The 21177-nt window shown below is 35.0% G+C and overlaps 1 protein-coding gene across 3 annotated transcripts in view; it reads left to right on the top strand.

The window, feature by feature from the left end:
* LOC145254646 (protocadherin Fat 4-like) overlaps positions 1-21177 on the top strand; it is a 1852201-nt gene that overhangs the window by 1019848 nt on the left and 811176 nt on the right. For 2 of the 3 annotated variants that reach the window (XM_080113277.1, XM_080113279.1), the window contains exon 5: positions 20919-20968. The exons of the other annotated variant lie outside the window; for it this stretch is intronic. The gene's annotated coding sequence lies outside the window, so the exon portion shown is untranslated. The remainder of the gene's footprint in view (positions 1-20918; positions 20969-21177) is intronic. 3 annotated transcript variants of the gene reach the window in all.

Raw genomic sequence — 21177 nt, 5'->3', positions numbered from 1 at the left:
CTCTACAGTGCAATGTAGACTACAATGTATTGTGAACTAAGTCACAACAAGGAGATATGTGAAGCTTCCTCCCGATGCACCGCGATGAATCCCCAACTAGTGAAGGAAATCAATAAGTTTGTTTGAAAAATAGATGATTTCGCCGATTTTCGATGACTTTAAAAATATGGGAGTGTGAAACATTCGTTGATCATCATTCAATCCCGAGCAAAGTCGGGTCTCCCTGCTAGTTCCAAATAAAAGCATAACAACTTAATGGACCAACAGATAGAATAAAACATCTTATGACGCTATGCGGGCACACCTAATACTGTTATTTAAAATTTAATGATGCCAGAGCAAATAAAATATAAATTTGTTCATTACTTAGTGGATCTTATTTTTTCAGCGTTCAGAAATCAACTTCAGAAGAAATACGGTCCTTATTTTTCGACTGCGTGTTGGTACAAGAGATTTCGTAAGTCTGACATACGAAAGCATGCCAGATGACAGACTGATGGACCAACGGTCGAACAAAACCTCATGCTATTTGGAACTCAAACATGACACATCAATGAAGATGCCATTCAAAACTGAAGCATGACAGACCGATTATTTCCAGAGTCCTCAACTCCAGTTACTCGTTTCGTTTTGCAATTACTGAATTTTGCAATGACATTCAACGGAAGAGCAATAGAAACTTTTAGGAAAACTTGAAATTTCTTAGAATACTTGACGAAAGAATAAGACCTTTTATATATGAAAAAAAAACTTCAATGATTTTGACTTCGATACTTGACATTTTGCTGTTGGAAATTTTTATCGATTTTACAAAATGACTTATTTTTATGAAATAAAATTGGTTATTTTATGAAATAATTTATTGATTTGATGTGCTACATGATTGTTTATTTCTTCTTTCTTTTTTTTTTTTTTGCACTTTATAACTAAAATGCCAGAGTCAAAAGTAGATTCTCAGATCTGCAAGCTCCAACCTCTGTCCCATCGCCACTATGCTTGTTTTACAAGTACTTTAATAGAGTATCCTCTGATGAACTTATAGCACGTGTGCTCTTGGTTACATACTCTCGACTAACCCAACAAGCAGCAAAATCCCACCCATGTGCTCATTCGTTTTCCACGCATTATATAATTTTGCTCTCCCTGCTCTTTAATGAACATAACTACAATATCTTATTGCCGCAGAATTTTATTTATAAACATTATGATGAATAATTTTATAAATATTCGTAATATGAGTTTTCACAACTATTTTTCTGTTATCATCGGTTTAAGTTAATAACTATAAAATTAATACGTTCAGTTAATACCATTCGAATTTTCTAATTGATTAGTTTGAGTATGAATTAATCTATTAAATATCAATTAACTACAGTAGATAGATAGTTCCACTTGAGTAAATATGTCAGAAAATCATGCAATTTCAAATAATAGAGATACATTTCTCTGCTTCCTTCTACTTCGATTTTGAGCATGTGGTGTAATGGGGAAAGAGGTGGCTAATTAATTTTAATGCATCTAAAACCAAGTTTATATATTTACACTATCAATGCTCTGACTCCTGTCTGTCATCACTTGAAGTGAATGGCTCTCGCCTCCATATTTTAATAAGCTTCTAAGTCTGATCTTTACTGCTGATCTGAAATGGAACATGTACATCGAATCCATTGCCAAGGTCGCTGGAAAAATGGTGGTATCATTCTACGTCTCCAGTAGATATCTCACTGCCGATGCAATTCTCTACCTGTATAAGAGCCAAATACATCCTAGGGTGGAGTATTGTTGTCACATCTGGGCAGGAGCTGCTTTGAGCAGTCTATCCTGCCTTGACAGAGTTCAGAATAGACTGTAGCCTAGTAAGGGATGTCCTTTTCTCTTCTCTGCAACCTCTTTCACACAGAAGAGACGTTGCAGGCCTGCCTCGTCTCTATCGTTATTTTCATTGCAAGTGCTCGTCTGAGCTCCAATCTATGGTTCCCCCTTGCCAAACTTTCATAAAAAGCACTCATCTAGCCGGAACCACTATCGACAATTTCTTCCACTATTCCATGAACAAAGCTTCTTTCTTAGAACTGCACGCCTGTGGAATTCTGTTCCGTTTGCCTGCTTTCCAGTTGGCTACAATACGGTCGTCTTCAACATGAACAAGTTCTTGATGAGCCGTCCCCTTAAGTAATCCAATTTATCAAATTTCTATTATTAACTATTGCTACAATATTGTCCCATAACCCTAACCCTAACCCTACCGTACACGCATTAGCCCTTATCCTCGCGTGACTGCCATGCCTTAATAAGAGGTGACTTCTTTGTAAAAAAAACAAAAAATTTCGTTTGCTCCTTTCTATGATAGCTTGTAATTAATCTATCCAGATCAATGTCTGTCGAATTTAATATACTAATTCAGAAGTATAATTGTTAGTGAAATGTGTGTGTGTGTGATATTGTGAATTATTTTCCATATATTCTGTGTATGTAAATATTTAATATACGGTAATATTTGTATATATGCAAGCTTTGGTTTCAGCCATGTCTATCCTATGGAAGTGTGTATGTTAAGCTCAGCTATGCTTGCGTGTTGTAGTATGAAAACTTATATGGTTGAGTATGCATTATGATAGTACGTGTGTATGGGAGCTAAGAAATGTTTGTGTGGCTTTGAGGATGTATTATGATTTGTATGTGTGTATATAGATTCTGTTTATGCATGCATGTGATTGATGCATATAATTCTCCAATGTGTAAGTGTATAGGGGAAGGTGCGATTTGATTTTCGCTACTTAGTAATCAAAATAAATATCTATTTTCCTCATTTCTTTCATGTAATTTATCATTCACTGTTTCGGCAGTTCGTGGATATGCGATGAACACAAAAACGCAATTTCATTCGTGTTTCAATGTTTCAATGTTTTTATATCAGTTTTATTTATAAGGCTCTACTCTGTATTGAGCACTTTTGGAAAAACATTGATTCTAATTCTATTTTTTCAATATATTTGAACTTTACACATACACGAGAACTTGAATGCCTACTAGACACTCGGGTGTCTAAGGTCTCTCTGTCAGGACAACCTGGCATAAGAATACTTTCCCTGGAAGTAAACCCTGATTTAATATTAAAAATAACATAGTATTCGCAACACAAATGATGATCTCCTCACTATGGGTAATCTATACTAGCTTTTATGAGGAACTAGCCTGGGTGCCCGGCATTGCCCGGGTGTTTTTAGGTGCGTGTTGTGCAAAAAAAAAAAGAAAAAAAAAAGAGAAGTTGTAGTAGGCAGGCAGGCTCGAATCCATGACGCAAAGGTGGAAAGGAAAGTGGAGGTGTGTGTAAGGGTGTTATATGAGCAAAAGAAAAAAAAAAAGAGGAAAATTGTGAGCGCAAAAAAAAAAGTGGTAGTAGGCAGGCAGGCTTGAACCCGTACCACAAAGGAGGAAAGAAAGTGAAAAACAAAAACGTAACACGTTAGTTGTTGTGCCCATCACCAAACCGGAAGTGACATAGGCTTAAAATAAGGTTATACAATCGAAAAGAGGCGATGGCTTTCGAAAATATCGGTGACAAAAACGACCCCGCCATGTAGAAAAGTGCCCAGGTGAGGGTGAAGAAATTAATGTTTTTGGCCAATTTTTCGATATTTGTTTTCCGAAGGGTTGAGCTTTAAAACGATACCAATCTTGTGAAAATCTGTCGCCTCTATCGAAAGTTTTTGCGAGACATACAAACGTACATACATACATACATACATTTAAACAGACCAGTAAGATTTATATTATAGAAGATTAGCGGGGGTACCTGGCATTGCCCGGGTGTTTAGAGGTGTGTGTGGTTTTGGGTAAATCAAAACAAAAGAATAATAAAAAATCGTTGCCCGGGTCTTTGTGTCGGGGGGGGGGGTAAAAAAAGTTTGGGTAGGTAAGCAGGAAGGATCCAACCCAAAGTCTTGAGGCGAAATTGGAAAATAAAGTGTGAAAAAAAAACGTGCGACGCTAACCACTGGGCCAGCAATAAGCAGTAATGGAAAGATGTTTGAATTTATTTAAGTATTAAGAATGGGCAGGTGCCCGTACTTGATGACTTAATGAGGTCAGCTTTCACTACAGGGTAGTATTTTATTTTCTGCGGGGCAGTTCTTTTTGGTTTTATTATACAAAAAAGCCGAATCCACACGCAGCGATCGAAAAACGTGAAACATTTAGCTCTTCAAAGTCGAGCAAATTAAATAGACAGGCGACCCCCGTTGTTATCTCGTAGATATTATCATTTAGACGTGATATAAACAGTTTTATGAAGGAGCGACCTCCCCCCTAGAAGGCCGAGGAAAAAACCCTTTTGCAAACATACACGAAGATGCACACACACACAAACACACAAACAAACATTTTCGCTTTTATATATATAGATGGGGGCACTTTCCATAAGTGATGTTACCTCGAGTAACAGCACGAAGTTTGATACTCCACCAGACTAGATGAATTTCTAAAATATTCAAACAAGGAATAAAAATAAAGAATAATCCTTAACTCTTGGATTAATAATACTTATGTCTAGTATCTAATGGAGCAAGGCCGATAGCCATTAGTCACGTGCTCTCGTGTAATGAATGAATGCGTGAATGTAGGATTGACATGAAATTCTTAAAGGTAAACTAAAATGACCGAAAAATGGACTGAAATGACTTAAATAAATAAAAAGTAAATGATTTAGAATGACTTTAATGAACTTAAGGATGAACTGAATGGCCTTAAGAATGACTTGAATGCTTAAAAAATAACTGGAATCCTTCAAAAACAACTTGAATAACCTGGAGAAAGACTTGAATGGCTTTAAGACTGACTGGTTGTAAAGTGGGTGATCATTTTACATTAAATTAATACAGAAAAGTGATCCCCCACTTTATATCACAAAGTTACAAACATAAGTACAGCATGTAGTAAGAACAAATACTACACTTTGATCTTGGCCCAAAAGCTAAGAACAGCATCTGTTAACAACAGACCTTTGATCTTAACCAAAAAGGCCAAGCACAAAAGTGTTACGGACGGACCGACGGACAGACAGAGTCACTTATAGAGTCGCTTGCACGCGACTAAAATATAGGCAGGACACGAAATGTGAAGTTAATTAGTGGAATTCTACTAATTAACTTCCCATTTCGAGCCATTTTCGCATCAAGTCACAAGATTATACTAGTATTCTAACGATTTTGCTATACTGTACAATTACTATTAGGATTTACAAGGATTGTACTAAGAATTGATGCTCCACAATTTTTTTTTTTACCTTGTTGGATTTGTAAACAGTTGCCATATTCTTTGTTTTCAGTAAGCCTAAACTAAAGGACTTGTATCATTTTTTATTTTCATTTTTATTTTCTATTGTATTATTTTATTTTACTTGTTAATTTATTTTTGACACTTTTTTTTCCTAATCCCATTTTTCTTCATTTTCAGATTGTTTTATTTTTATTATTTTATCTATTTATATATTTATTTCCGTATCCCCTATTTACTGTTTCTATCCCCTCCCCTTCTTTCTCCACTTTCTCTTCTATCTCCCCTATTTTTTCCTTTTCTTCTTTTATCATTGGCTCTTCTTTAATGGCCCCCATCATTTCATAGTGGCTTATAATTTTTTTTTTTTTTACTATTACCTGTATATATACTACCCTTCTGATGTACTCTTACATGTTGTACCTACTTTTAATTACTTCTCACCATGTTATCCTGTTCCTTCATTTTCATTTCATTTCTAAATGTTATTAAGCCAGTTTTTTTTTCTATATTTGCATTTTGTATAATTCTGGCTCTTCTCCTTTTCTGATAAGAAGCATTAAGCTTCTAAATGCCATGGCCTAAAGAGTTGTTTTTTTTCTTAATTTGTCTCTTATCTTTTCCTCATTGTTCTTATGATATAATAAAGACGTTGCGAGCCTGTCTCTGCTTTTTAATTTTCATGGCAAGTGCTCGTCTGTGCTCCAATCTATGGTCTTCCCTTTACCAAGCATTCACAAAAAACACTCGTCTATCTGAAACTACTATCAATAACTCTTTATCTGTGCCTAAACCTAAATGTAGATGAACAAAGCTTTTTTCTTAGAACTGCACGCCTGTTGAAATCTCGTCCATTTTCCTGCTTTCCATCTCACTATGATATGGTCATCTTCAAGTCCAGTGTAAATAAGTTCATGATAAGTCGTCCACTTAAGTAATCCAATTTACCAAATTTCCACTACTAACGATTACTAGATATTGTTTCATTGACTATTGTGCACTCATTAACCCTTTTTCTCGAGTGGCCTTTAGGCCTTGATAATTGGTGACTCCTATGTAAAAAAAAACAAAAGGAAAAAGCTATAAAGGGCTACAGTGCTATTGATTACTACTGTACATGCATTAACCATTATTCTCCAAGCCTTAATATGTGGTGACTCCTTTATAAAAAAAATATATGTAACTTTTATTCCTCATTTTTCATTCATAATATAAATCTTACCTGTCTGTTTAAATGTATGTATATATATATATATATATATATATATATATATATATATATATATATATATATATATATATTATTCCTTAATTGGAATTCATTTTTTGAGATGAGCATTATATATTAATTTATTTTTATTTCGGACTATTAGTCTCATCTTTATTAGTTGTTTTTTTATCTTTTTTTTATCATTTTTTTTTTTTGAAAATGCAGTTAGGAGATTTTTTTTTTTTTTGAAAATGCAGTTAGGAGATTTTTTTTTTTTTTTTGAGAATGCAGTTAGGAGATTTTTTCTTTTTTTGAAAATGCAGTTAGGAGATTTTTTTTTTTGAGAATGCAGTTAGGAGATTTTTTTTTTTTTTTTTGAGAATGCAGTTAGGAGATTTTTTTTTTTTTTTGAGAATGCAGTTAGGAGATTTTTTTTTTTTGAGAATGCAGTTAGGAGATTCGAAGTTCCTATCTGTCGCGGTTACCACCTGACGAAGGCCAGAGGAATAGTTGGCCGAAACGTATGTATGTATGTATGTCTGTATGGCTAAGAGATGGGAACTCTAACTTCAAATCCTATTGCTGCCTTGCAGTTTTCCTTAAAAGACTATGAAACCTCATCTAGAAAGAAAAGGCATAGTAGCGGACACGATAGGGCAACTGTTTATCGCACTGAGATTGCTTTCGTCCAGAAGTTGCAGCCTCCACTGCTGCCAGTCGCCGTAGGTTTGCTCCACTGGACATGAGCATTGGAGGTTCAGAGGGTCAGTATCTGATGTGCCTAGGTGATACTGCACCTAAACTGCTCAAGCAAGTTTGGAGCCAAGGTGGAAAGTCCTGTGGTAATGGATGAGACTACGCCAACACCAGGGGATAAAGCACTGAGGCTCCAACTAGTCATTATCAAGACTGACGGACTGCATGATGATGATGGATGGATGGATGGATGTATGTATGTCTAAAACTTTCGACAGATGCAAAAGATTTTCATGAGATCGGTATTGTTTTAAAGCTCGACCCTTTGGACGACAAATATCGAAAAATTGGCTACAAACATTAATTCCTTCATCCTAAACGGGACACTTTTCTGCAGGGAGGGGTCGCTTCTTTCCCCGATATTTTCAAAAATCATCCCATCTTAACTTAACCATCTAGCCTTAACTTAAATCTTCGTCACTTCCGGTTTGACGATGGGCGCAACAGCGAAGACGTCACGTTTTTTTGTTTGTTATGTTCTTTTCTTCCTTCACAGTATGGGTTCAAGCCTGCCTGCCTACTACTACTTTTTTTTTCGCTCAACACACACCTCTGAACACCCGGACAACGCCGGCACCCAGGTTACTTTAATTTATATATATATATATATATATATATATATATATATATATATATATATATATATATAATAGTGAGACAAAGTAGTTTGCTCCCATTTATTCTTGGATCTGGCTTTCTGAGTAGCTCTTCTTTTCATTTTCTGCCCTTAATATTATTTCATAAAAGATTTTAAAGTATTCTTAAACCTTTTATAACATACTCTACTGCACTGGGAATATAAAATTCTTAAGCAGTCCCCAGTTGCATGCATATCTCTGTTAGAGAAAATGACGATTTTAGGTTCTTGCAGAGAAGTGACGACATCATCCTACATACAGCACCTGGTATTCCTAAATGATAACATCTACATCTTAGCTATCTATCGAGGGTATCACTGTCATTTGGTTGACGTCAGTACATTTTGGTTTCGTTAAAGCTCTCCCGATCTGCTCCTTCATTCATCCAAAGTGCCACTAGGCCTAGGCAGGTTTAGCCGACTTCTTCCAAAGGAGAAAGTTTTATGGGAGTATGAAATTCACAAGCGGTCCACATTCGCATGCTAGAGGCGATGATGTCGTTAGGTTTTTGCAACTGTTGCAGAGAGGTGTCGATGTCCTCCTTCATACAGCGTCTGGTATTCCTAAAGGTCACCCATCTGTTACTGATCAGGTTCAGGTTTTAATGATTAGACGAGAACCAGTGTGTCTACCTAATTATTCTCTCTCTCTCTCTCTCTCTCTCTCTCTCTCTCTCTCTCTTTATATATATATATATCAGCAAACAGTTAATAAAATATGTTAAAAAACACTTTGAAATGAGTTAAAAACATATTTAATCTGAAACGGAAACACTAGATAAATGGATAGTCCTTAATCCGCGGAGTTTCGAAGAAATACTTTCCTTCTCATCAGAGGGTAGGAATTAGCAAAATGCGGGATCGGATTTTGCATGCAGAAGTATTTGATGAAACAACAAGTAAGTCAAAGATGTTACTTGAAGACAAAAAAAGTGAAGCAGAGGGAATATAGTGAAGAAAAAGGTGATTACACATGAATGGATAGTCTGGTGGAAAATAAAAAATCCAGTGACGGTAAAATCCAAATGTAAAACTTCAAGAAAGTTAAAAGAATTTCCATTTGTACAAGTAAAATCCAAGGAAATCCCGTAATTGGAAGAAGATGGTCCATAATAATCCAAAGGCAGAAATCCATGGAATAATTCACAAAAATGTGTACAAGGAAAAAATAAAAGATTCCAATAATATTAATAAAAGAAAAATAAGATATGCTTTTCACTCTACTTCCGAGACATAAATATAAATAAAAAAAGACCAGGGAAGAGAAAGAGGAAAAAAAATGATGATAAAGTTAAATATAAAATATAAATAAAAATTTATTTTATATATGTATATATATATATATATATATATATATATATATATATATATATATATATATATATATATATATGAATGATATGATATGATATACTTTCAAACTTTGCTAAAATTGCATCATGTTAAAGAAAACAATTCTTTGTAAGAAATTTTACAAAAATGTTATTTGATAATAAATAAAGTTGAAATCTCTGAAATGTTAGAATATCTGAAATTTTATTGAATATGTTTTAAATAGACAGAACTTTATCCTATTAATAAATGAAAGATTGAATTGATTGTCAAACTCAGTAAGGGAGCATTATTTGTAGTAGCTGTCTAAAGGTCTGTAGTCAAAAAAATGCTAATATTTTCATCAAGAGACATTTAAATTTTTTTTTTATTTAATTATTGGGATTCTTTTTGAGATAAGTAATTTGTATTTATTGAGATTGTCGAACTGACTTTCTGATCTTGGTTGTTATCGTCACAACATTTCGGCGTTTTGTCCTCCGGCCTTCATCAGGTGTTTTGCAGCGAACTGAGGAAGTCAGTCCGACAATCTCAATAAATGAAAACACCTCATCTCTAAAATACAGACAATTACTGAGTAATTTGTATATTTTAATTTATTTATTTGCAAACTAGTATCCTCATCTTTTTTTTTTTATAGTTGTTTTTTGTTGTTTTTTTGTTGTCGGGGCCCATATCACAGTGGATAGAGAAGTTGATCTGTACAGCTCCAGGTGAGCATTGTCTGAAGATAGCGGTTTCAATCCTATCCAAAGCAGGCCAGAGGATTAGTTGGCCAAAAGCATGGTGAGACAACAACAACTATGGAAGGCAGTAATTATTACAGTTGAAGATTCAGCATTCCTATCTCCTCGCAGTTGACAACCTGATGAAGACCAGAGGAATAGTTGGTCGAAACGTCGTTAAAACAACAACTATATATATATATTAAAAAAAAAAAAAAGTTGAGGATAATTGTCCTCAAATAAATAAATTAAAATAATTGAATTTTTGTTTTTACTTTTGTAAATATATCTGAAATTATTTTTCAGTCAAGTCCTTTTTTGATGGAATACCGCAATTTGAACAATGTTTTGCAATAAGTCTTTAAAGTCCAATGTCAGATGTTACGGAATATGGTTGAATGTCAACAGAAATCATTTCTCTTATCAAATAATAAATCTCTTGTGACATGTGGTTATTGATATCCCAAATTTTATTCTTAGCCCAATGTTTATTCCATAGTAGTTTGGTGTTTCACTGGAGGCTCGTACTTGCTGCCACTTGTTCCTGGAATGTCTGTCCCTGAACATTCATTATGTTTCATTTTCTCATCTGCAACTTTTGGTTCTTCTGGATGAACTTTTCTGAGATGGTTTAACATATTAGCTGTTGCAAGTTTTTGCTAATTTGCCATCCTTTGATATTGTATCTGAAAATAATTTGCAGACAGATGTATTCTTATCCTTGGGATTGACATCAAAATACTTCCAGCAGAAACTGGTTGCCATAATGTTTTATGGTTGTTGTCATTATTAAATTAATATTTTCGTATTTAAATTACTTATTTCTGATATCTAATTTGTAATTTATCTCAATAAAATATGCATTATCTAAACCAGAAAAATATATATGTACATGGTGTCGTCCCAGTAAAGACTACACGATTTCATTTCCGTTTGATGAAAACCAGTTTTCTTTTTTTGTTACAAACCATCTACTAGTTGACCAGTTGTGTACAAATCCCAAGAGTGGTAGGAACCTTCCGTCATGTTTGAAAGTGACACAATGTTCAATTTGCGAGATCAAAGATGCGCCGCTGTACAACTCATGTTCTGTACAGATTCAAGTTATGACAGCAGGACCATTGCCAGCACTCTCAAAATGCATCACTGGATTGCCATGAATAACAGGGACGTGTGCAGGGTGATGAAAATAAAGTTTTTCGTCAACAGTCATGGTCTTTTGTGTGGTTTCAAGTGAGCACCACATCCTGCCACCTCACCTCTTTGAAGTCGGCTTGAAAGTCAACACAAAAGTGTACCGGGATGTGCTGAAGAGTGTCGTGATCCTCTGGTTCAATCAGGTGGCCGCTGGCAAACCCTGGGTGTGATAGCAGGATTTCGCGCCGGCCCACAAGTCTAAAAACACCCATGCTTGGCTTCAGAAGAAATGCTACGACTTTGTACCCTTCTCCCACTGCCCCCCTCCATCTTGGCCTGAACCTGCTAGACTACTTCCTTTGGTCATATATCGAGAACATCACCAACATGACCTCGCACAACACCAAAGCCAGCCTGATCGCCACCATCCGTGTATTCAGAACTCCCACCAGTGCTTGTGGAAAAGGCATGCTCCCAAGTTCAGACCTGTATCGAGGCGGTGATTGAGGCTGAAGGCAGCTACATTGAATAGATGTCAGTTCTACTACATAATCAAGTTACCTGAATTGATTTTTTTCAATAAAAATTTTCAAATAAAGCTGTAGTGTTGTTTTTGTGTTTTTTTTTTTAGGGCAACATTTTTATCGCTTCACCCTATTAGGATAGGACGGGTTTAAAAGTGAGTATGACTGATAAAGAACGTTTGATTTTCGGTTCGCACATGGTCGCAATTCGCTATAACATTCCTCAACATGAAAACTAAAAGATAGCACAATAATTTTCTTTGACAGTGATTTAAACTACAAAATAATACTAATTCCATAGGAAGCGAAAGGAGAGATATTTTTTATGTGTTTACTTCAAGTTGCCTGAAATTCAGCCAAAAATCCTACATGTTAGCGGCGTTATTTGAAAAGGTGATGTAGACGGTGCATGCACCTTTGATGAAATTTGCCTTGCTTCATTTCCAATATAATTAAATTAATATTAGTACCATTTATGACAAGTAAATTTGCTGATAAATCGGCATTATAAAACCTATTAATAGGTAATCAACAATTATCAAAGGCTAATTAACCGGTAATCGGTCAATTTGCTTATATATATATATATATATATATATATATATATATATATATTAGACATTAAGAGGAGATTATAGATATCTATAAATACCCGTTCACATACACCTTTCACGATAAAGATAGAACCCACTTTGGGTCTGGCGTTGTCCGTTGTTAATGCAATTGCTCGATTCTATCTAATTCTGGGTTCTATCTTTATCGTGAAAGGTGTATGTGAACAGGTATTTATATATATATATATATATATATATATATATATATATATATAGTAGTTCTCTCCCATTTAATCTAACTCTGATATCTGACTATTTGAATGCATTTTCTTTTCATTTTCGGCTCGTTTTTCTGCAGCCCTCGATCGGTTGAACATGTTTTCCATATTTCATGAGAATCTCGAGTCATACAGAACGCTATTGTCAAAGTCTTTGAGGATATCTGCCAAGAATGACTGCGGCGCCAAATCAATAAATATGAGAACAGAATTATTTATTCTGCGATTTGCATTGAGTGGCATTCATGCATTCACCAAACTTCTTCATATCAGTAATCTCTAGTCACGCTGAAATTACAATGGCGGCCGATCACCAACTTCTGTTTCGATCAGGAACCGCCTCCATTCTGAAAGGGTCTTCATGCAAGGCATAAAATCTCCAAACTTTTGCCATTCCACAGAAAAATCTATTTACTTGACTCAATTAAAAAATATCAGGTTACTGCAAAAGTTTGTTTTTTTTATATATCTTTTTCTGCTGCACATTCTTTGGTCTCTGCAAGTGTTTATATACTCCTTGCTTCTTTCAATATGCCCAAACCAGTTGAGACGGTTTGCCTTTAGTGAGACATCAAGGTTTTGGGATGCTCAATTTTTCCAGTAGAGTGTCTGAATCTTGTCTGGCTTTACGTTGCATACCTCTCTATATACAAATCTGACGCAATAAAAAATAAATTCTTCTATTATTAGTTTTATCATTAGTAGTAGTAGTAGTAGTAGTAGTAGTAGTAGTAGTATGAAAATCAAGATGGCTATGTGCTGCAATATTTTTGATATGAGACGGGTACCATTGCCAAAAATTGGAAGGTTCTATTTATTGACCCTAGTGATAGGAATTAACGAATCAAATGGAGCCACGTTCTGCTAGCAACCAATCAAAAACCAAAGATTCTCCATAAAAATATTGAATCTTTAACATTCCAGCATATCATTGTTTTTTGTGTCAATACGAGAAAGAACTTTTGCTCTTGTTCGAACATGTTTTTCTTCACATATACACACTCACACGTATGCACGCACATACGCACACACGCACACACACACACGCATATACACATCCTCATCATACACACACTCACATTCATATGCATACACACACACACGCTAATGTGCGCACACACACCCGAGCTGTGACGTCACTTCATTTTAAGTGAAAGCCAGACATGCGCAGCCAGAACACTGACCCCAGTATAAAAGTCAACAAAACCTGTCAACTTCCCTTTTTCGTCCGGACCAGCATTCGACGAACCGACCACGCGCCCTAACGTCACTTTCCCTGCTACTGTAATGTCGGATAAGCGCACGTACACTTTATACACTTTCTCTCTTCATGAACTGGATTGACTTTCTCACTCTATCTCCCCTTCGTTTTGGTCCATCAACACAGACATGTGCACACCTCTCTACTGAGCTTAACCCTCTCTTTCTACAGGCCGTCTTGCCACTTTGCGTTTCTCTATTGCATTCCCTTTCCTTCCACACACGTAGTCGTCAATGGCTGAATGAACATGTGTACACCCAAGACTTTCATTTCTTAACAGAAAATAAACGACAGATTTATTTTATTCCAGCATTTGAGTTCTTTGCTTCCTTCATTCAATTCGTTTCATTATTTTTTCTTGTAGCGAGTTAGGGTATTTATATCCTGGTCCGCAACACTCTTTGCCTGCAAAGTTATAAAGTCCAGGAACTGTCGAGTTATAAAGGTTTTTTTTGTGGGGGGGGGGTTCCTCATTGGTTACATATTTTATTTATCCTTTTTTCCATTGATTAAAATTAATAGAAAAAAGAAAAAAATATATAAATTGTTCAAAACCAGTTGGATTAATTTATCTATAATTTATATATTATATAATTTATATATTATTAATTTATATATATATATATATATATATATATATATATATATATATATATATATATATATATATATATATATATATATAAGCACCCATGTTTGCCTAGCTGGGCAAACTTGAGTCCTTGTACCGGAAAAATATCCAGTAAATAAAACCTTGTTTAGTAAATCGTTATTTTTTATTAAAAATTTTTTTTTTTTTTTTGCGTTTCCATACACCAAACATGGATATAAATATCACTAAAACATCCGCTGGGTCATAAGCTTCATTTCGAACTGCCTGTCTCTGTTTGTCTGTCTGTCTGTCTGTCTGTCTGTCTCTCTCTCTCTCTCTCTCTCACTCACTCACTCACTCACTCACTAACACACTCACACATGCACACACACACACACACACTAAATCGAATTAACTAAGGGAGATAATAACTTCCGGTGAATACCGGAAAAATATCCAGTAAATAAAATGTTGTTTAGTGAATCGTTATTTTTTTATCTATTTTTTTTCCATACACCAAGCATGGATATAAATATCACTAAAACATCCACTGGGTCATAAGCTTCATTTCGGTACCTTACTTGCCTGAGTGAATTTCCTGTAGGCTGAGACAAACCGCGTCACACACACACATATACACACACACAGTACAGAAAGTTATAATAGGATATATACTAAAAAAACCGTCTAGACCCATATACTTGCAAGGAGACCCGACGTTGCCCGGGATTAAATGAGTATCAACGAATGTTTCACCGTCTTATTTGTGAAATCACCCATTTTTTAATCAAATCAATTAATTGCCACTCTTGTTGGGGACCCACTGTAGGGCATTGAGAAGAAGCTTTGCATGCCTCTTCACAGTGACTTAGTCCACAATACATTGTAGTTTACATTGCAATGTAGAGAATCTACTGTTGATTTTATAAAATGAACACATATCTAAAAAAATGGCTAAAACCTTAGAGGAAGACCTCCAGTCTGTAGTAAAATGGGTCTGTGAATGGATTGTAACATTCAACACTGATAAGACTAAGCTTATTTCCTTTGATAACTACAAGAACCTTCTCAACCACCGATTGCTATGGCTAATGATACACTATCTGAAAGTATGTTGTTTAAACTCCTCGGCTTAACATTCACAGGCGACATGAATTGGAAAAATACATTGAGGTAACTGCCAAGGCTGCTGTGAAGAAGGTGGGCTCTTTCTACCATACTAGAAAGTTACTTACATCTGAGAGTATCCTGTTCCTCTACAAAGCCACAATTCGGCCATGCATGGAATATTGTTATATCACATCTGGGCTAGTGCATCCGCTACTAGTCTCTCGCTCCTAGACAGGGTTAAAAAAAAGTGTTGCCAACCTAATAGGTCCCACACTAGCAACTAAACACCAACCTCTGTCTCATCGCCAAAATCTTGCATCTCTGTGGTTTTATAAGTATTTTAATGGAATATGCTCTGACAAACTCAAAGCACTTGTACCCCCTCAGCATAGACATCTCCGACAAACATATCAAGCAGCAAAATCCCACCCATACATTGTAGAGATCCCTAGATGCATTAAAGCCTCAAATAGCTTCTTCTCTCAGACTTCAAATGTAATGTAAACAAACATCTCATTGCCCAACTCCCTTCATTGTATCCCTGTAAATTTGGCTCCAATTAGTAGCCCCTTAAAACAGAGTAGCACTATGTCTTGTTTTGAGATGAAATAACAACAAAAAAAGATTTGTGGTCAAATTTAAAAAAGTAAGGTTAGTTGTGTTTTTGTTGATGGCTTTAATGGAGAGAAGGGAATTATTTTGTTAGGTGTTTGGATAGAAGTTTATGGCCTTTTTTTAATTTGTATGTTGTTATATAGCAAGATGATGTTGAGGTTGCCTATGATGTAGTTCTGGATATCAAACAATAATTACAATAAATCATTGGCAGACATTGCCTTTTGACTAATAAGTCACCACTTATCAAGAGCAAAAGCTATTCAAGGATTCAGACGACTTCGAAACACTAGTACCTCTCAATGTAAATACCCCCAAGAAACCAAACAAGCAGCAAAATCTCACCCCTACACTGTAGAAGTCCCTAGATGCATTAAAGCCTTTTACTAAAATAGCTTCTTCCCTCGAACTGCTAGACTTTGGAATCCCCTCCTAGGACCCTGCTTCCTTGACTGTACTAACATGTAAATATTTAAGTGTAGTGTGAACAGACATCTCGCTGCTCAACTCCCTATATAGTATCCTAGCAAATCTGGTCCCTGTTAGTAGCCCCTTACGACTTAGTGGCACTGTCCCTTGTTTGGGTTGAATAAACAGTAAAAAAAAAAAAAATCTTATCTAAATTCATGTATTTTCTTTTAGTTCAGTATTTGTAATTCGTTCAGCTCTAAAATAACTCTCTCTTTCTTTCTCTCGTTTTATCTCTCTCTATTTCTCTTTCTCGCGTTCTCTCTCCCCCTTTATTTCTACCTCTCTCTCTTTCTCTATTTCCTTCTCTCCCTTTTTTCTCTCTATATTTCTACCTCTCTCTTTATTATCTTTCTCTCCCTATCTCTAATTGTGGTCCTTCATGAATTAAATATGAGCGCAGAATTACTTATTCCGCAATTTGATTTGAGCAGCTTTCATGCTTTTTCGCGCTGTTTGCATGCGTAATCTCCAGTCATGCTGAAAAATAACAAAATGCCTGACGACCATGAACTTCGGCCTTTGTTAAGAATTGCTGCCATCATGAAAGGATTTCCATTCAGTGTAATTTTGAAAGTTACACAAATCAATTCACAGTTCGTCTATTTCCGAATGAAAATGTACTTAAATTATTGGAATTACTAGTCAAATCTTTGTTGTTATATTCACAAAGTTTTGGCCGATTTAGCCTCCGACCTTCTTCAGATTTATTTTTTCAAACTTTAAAACTTATATGAAATGTCCAACTGAATCCTTTATTTAATCAAGGCAGGTAGACTGTTCTCATTCTGTCTACCTAGTAGAAGTGCTAGTTTCATGCTATTCTTGGTTATCACGTGTAGTAAGAATTTCAAAACGAAGTGAAGCATAAAACGATGTCGTTTTTTTAAAAATAACTTTTCATTATTATAATTCAATATTTCAAACGCCCTACGTTCTTCACCAGGAATGATTAAGGTAAAAAAAAAAAAAAAATCAAATAAAACAGAAATGAACTCGCTCGTGTGCCGTGTATCAATGCTTTAAAACGTGGACGGCCACATGCTTTTTTTTGGGTAGAAAGGTAAACAAATAAATTCACATTTCATCTATTTTTTAAATGAAAATTTATCTGAATTACTATTCAAACCTTTGTTATATTCACAACATTTCGACCGATGTAACCTCCGACTTTCTTCACGCTTATCTTTCCACACTATTGAACTTTTACAGAATTTCGAACTTAAATGATTTAATCCAGGCAGGTAGATTGGTCAGAGATGACGGAAGAGAACAGCTGTAACAAAGTATGGCGGCTGTATGCAAATGCCGAGCCGTGTGCAGAGTTACGTCACGGCAAGGAAAAAGAAAAAGACTAAAAAGAACGTGTGCACAGACTAACGATGAGTTTCAAGAAGAAGAGAGAAGGAGCACAGTCACGTTGGAGGCATGTGGGTAACGTCACAGCCGTAATGAGAAGTCACACGTGGCAGAAAAATGAAAGTCTTTTCTTAAAATCTGAAACAGGAGTTCTTTCCAATTCTTTATCTCCTTTGCGACTGAGTCTACAACGTGTTTGGTCCCTCCATATTAATGACAACGTTACACAGATAGAAATATCTATATCATATTTCTCTTTCCCATTTCGCTTTTTCTCGGAAACTACTAGTCGGATCTGTATGAAATTTTGTATGGACCTTTGTTATGATGAGGTACAGCGAATTAAGTATTATGGTATCCGTTCGATACACAGGGATTTATGTGTATTTGCTTTAGTGCAAAAATGGGCTAAAATTTAGCCATATTAAGTCATCCATTTAGCATAATTCTAGCTTTCATTCTAAATCAATGGAGTATAACTTGTTTTTAACGCATTATGTTATTGTTAGTTATCGCCTACATTCAGGTTCGAACCTTCAACCTCCAGGAGACTGTCACAATGTTTCACTTGATTTTGCTAACCAATTACCATCTTGTAAACCAGTGAAGAGGTTAAAAAATTATAACACGTTTTAATTGAAAAAAAAAGGAACTAATAGAATATCCTATACCCTTTCTTTTTTCCTTTTTTCTTTTCTTTTGTTTTCCTTTTTCTTTTTTCTTTTCTTTTGTTTTCCTTTTTCTTTTTTCTTTTTTCTTCTTTCTTTCTTTCTTTTTTCTTTCTTTTTCTTTCTTTCGTTTTCTTTTTTTTCCATTTTTCCTTTTTTCTTTTTCTTTTTCTTTTTTCTGTTTTTTTTCTTTCTTTTTTCTTTTTTTCTTTTTCTCTTTTTTTTCTTTCTTTTTTCTTTTCTCTTTTCTTTTTTCTTTTTTTCTCTTTTTTTTTCTTTTTTTCTTTCGTTTCTTTTTTTTTCGCTTGGACTTAACTAATACAAAGAACTACATGTAGTTATTCGTATTATTTGAATTCATCGCACTACTGTTCTCATCTTGCACAAGCATCCATGGCACAGTGGTTAGAATACTTGGAAAAATCAATTGTTAAAAGTGATATCCTCCTGAAGGTTGAAGGTTCAATCCTCAGTGTGGGCGACCAAAAAATACAATTGCGAATTACTTAGGTCCTCTATCCAGTCATGGCTGATAGAACGAGAGTATGCTACTCCCGTAAAGTAAATAAAGGGTTCCACTCGAAATTCCGTCCAAATTCACACTTTTGACAAAAACATTCTCGAGTTTGACAAGATACACCTGAAGAAGGGCGGAGGTTACATTAACCAAAACGTTGTGAAGATGAGAACAGTAGTCCGATTGATCCAAATAATATGAATAACCAATCCTCATCTAAAAAATTCAGAAACGTACATATAGTTTTAAAGGTTTTGGATCTGACAACACCATACCATGGAACTAATATAATATCCTCTTCTTTTTTTCTTTGGACTTAACTAATACAAAGAACTACATACAGTGAGCACTGCATTCACTGCTATCTTGCCTCAGAGAATAGTATTGCTTTAGTCTATCTATTCCTGTACATTTTATTCGCATACACCTTTCTCCCTTCATCCTCCTATCGTGTTGGTTGTTTCTGTCACTCGACTAACAAACGTGTATATTGTAAATTCAGTGTAAAAAGAAAAGGTGTAAAGATAATAATAACTAGATTCTGAATAGGAAGCACTTATGCCAACCACTTGTATTCACGAAAAGGCGAAGAAGCAGCATTTTGCATAACATGCCAAGAACACTGCACAATGCAGCATATACTGTCAGGCTGTGTGGACTTTGAGCAAACCCGAAGGGAGACGTTTAGCAAGATTGACCAGATTTAAATTCCTATAAGAAACTAAGATATATAACAAAATATTCCACTGAAACCTTAATATCATTCAACCTCCTAGTAAAATATAATAATCTGTTTCAACGTTAAATGTCCTTAAAGAGGTTGAAATGCCGCAAAATTAACCAAACCAAATCTGTCTATTATTGTATTTTCTATTGTTTTTACTTTCTCTCTTTCTTCATCCTAATATCGTGTTGTTTGTTCCTTTCACTCAAATAACAACCTTGTATATTGTAATTTCAATATGACTTGTATATTGTACTAGCAGGGCGACCCGACGATGCCCGGGAATGAATGAGGATCAATGAATGTTTCACCCTCCCATATTGTATTATCATCGAAATCCTCCCCTGCAATGACATAGTTCATAATACATTGTAGTCTGCATTGCAATGTACAGAACATAGTGTTGATTTTATAAAATTATTTTTTATATAATGGCTGGAATTTATGAAATTATCTGTAAATTTTAAGTTTAAAATGAAAATATCAAGTATCATGGTTCAATCGTGCTTTAAACAGAAACATTCATTTCGAACATGCCCCTGTCATATTAAAGAGCCTACTGGTGATTTTATATGCCGGGCTTTTCTGCCTGTGCAGTAATAAAATTTCTCAAATGCACTTGTGATGTTAGGTTGTATAAGGCGTTAACTTTAGTCAAAATAGCCTGTTACTTCTTTCATCGGGTTATTTTGATTATCGATACTTATCAAAGACATTCTGATACAAACCCTATCTATAAACACTGCCAGGCACATAAAGTGCATTTGTGTGAAATTTTGAAAAAATCGGACAAACTACTTAGGAGTTCATAAGGAACTCTCCCTCTCCCCCTCTCTCTCTCTCTCTCTCTCTCACACACACACACACACACACACACACACACACACACACACACACACACACACACACATAAACAAATTTTCTTTTTATATAATAGTAGAGATAAAGATAGTTCAAGAATACAACGCATGTATAATTCCAAACGTGTATTCATAACATTCATGTTTTATTTTCTATTTTTTTTTGTTCTTTTTTTGTTTTTTTTGTTTTGTTTTTTTTTGTTTTTTTTGTTTTTTGTTTGTTTGTTTTCCTGATAACTGATTGTATTTCTTATTTCATCCCTTTTTAAATTTATCCTGCACTGTAAAATTTATTGTACTTTTTGTCCCAATTTCAGATTCTTCAAGGCACATCCTTCTTATTTCTTACACTGGAGATGTCAGAGAGGTCAGTCCTGGTTTTCATATCTTTCTCTTCTCTATTGTTCTATCGAATATACAAAGTGTTTATCAAAAAATTAAAACACACAATTTACATATGTTTCAGAATTTTCGGATAAGAATTCATAATTTGTCAATTAGCATAGTTTCCCTTTCAGCTTGGAGCACTTGTTTATCTAGCCATATTGAAGGGCTGTGATACAATGAAACAGTTTG

Source organism: Euprymna scolopes, chromosome 30 (assembly GCF_053919585.1).
Source record: "Euprymna scolopes isolate OS-2025 chromosome 30, ASM5391958v1, whole genome shotgun sequence".
NCBI lineage: Eukaryota > Metazoa > Mollusca > Cephalopoda > Sepiida > Sepiolidae > Euprymna > Euprymna scolopes.
Note: the sequence above shows the minus strand (reverse complement) of the source record. Positions and strands in the feature narration are given on the sequence as shown.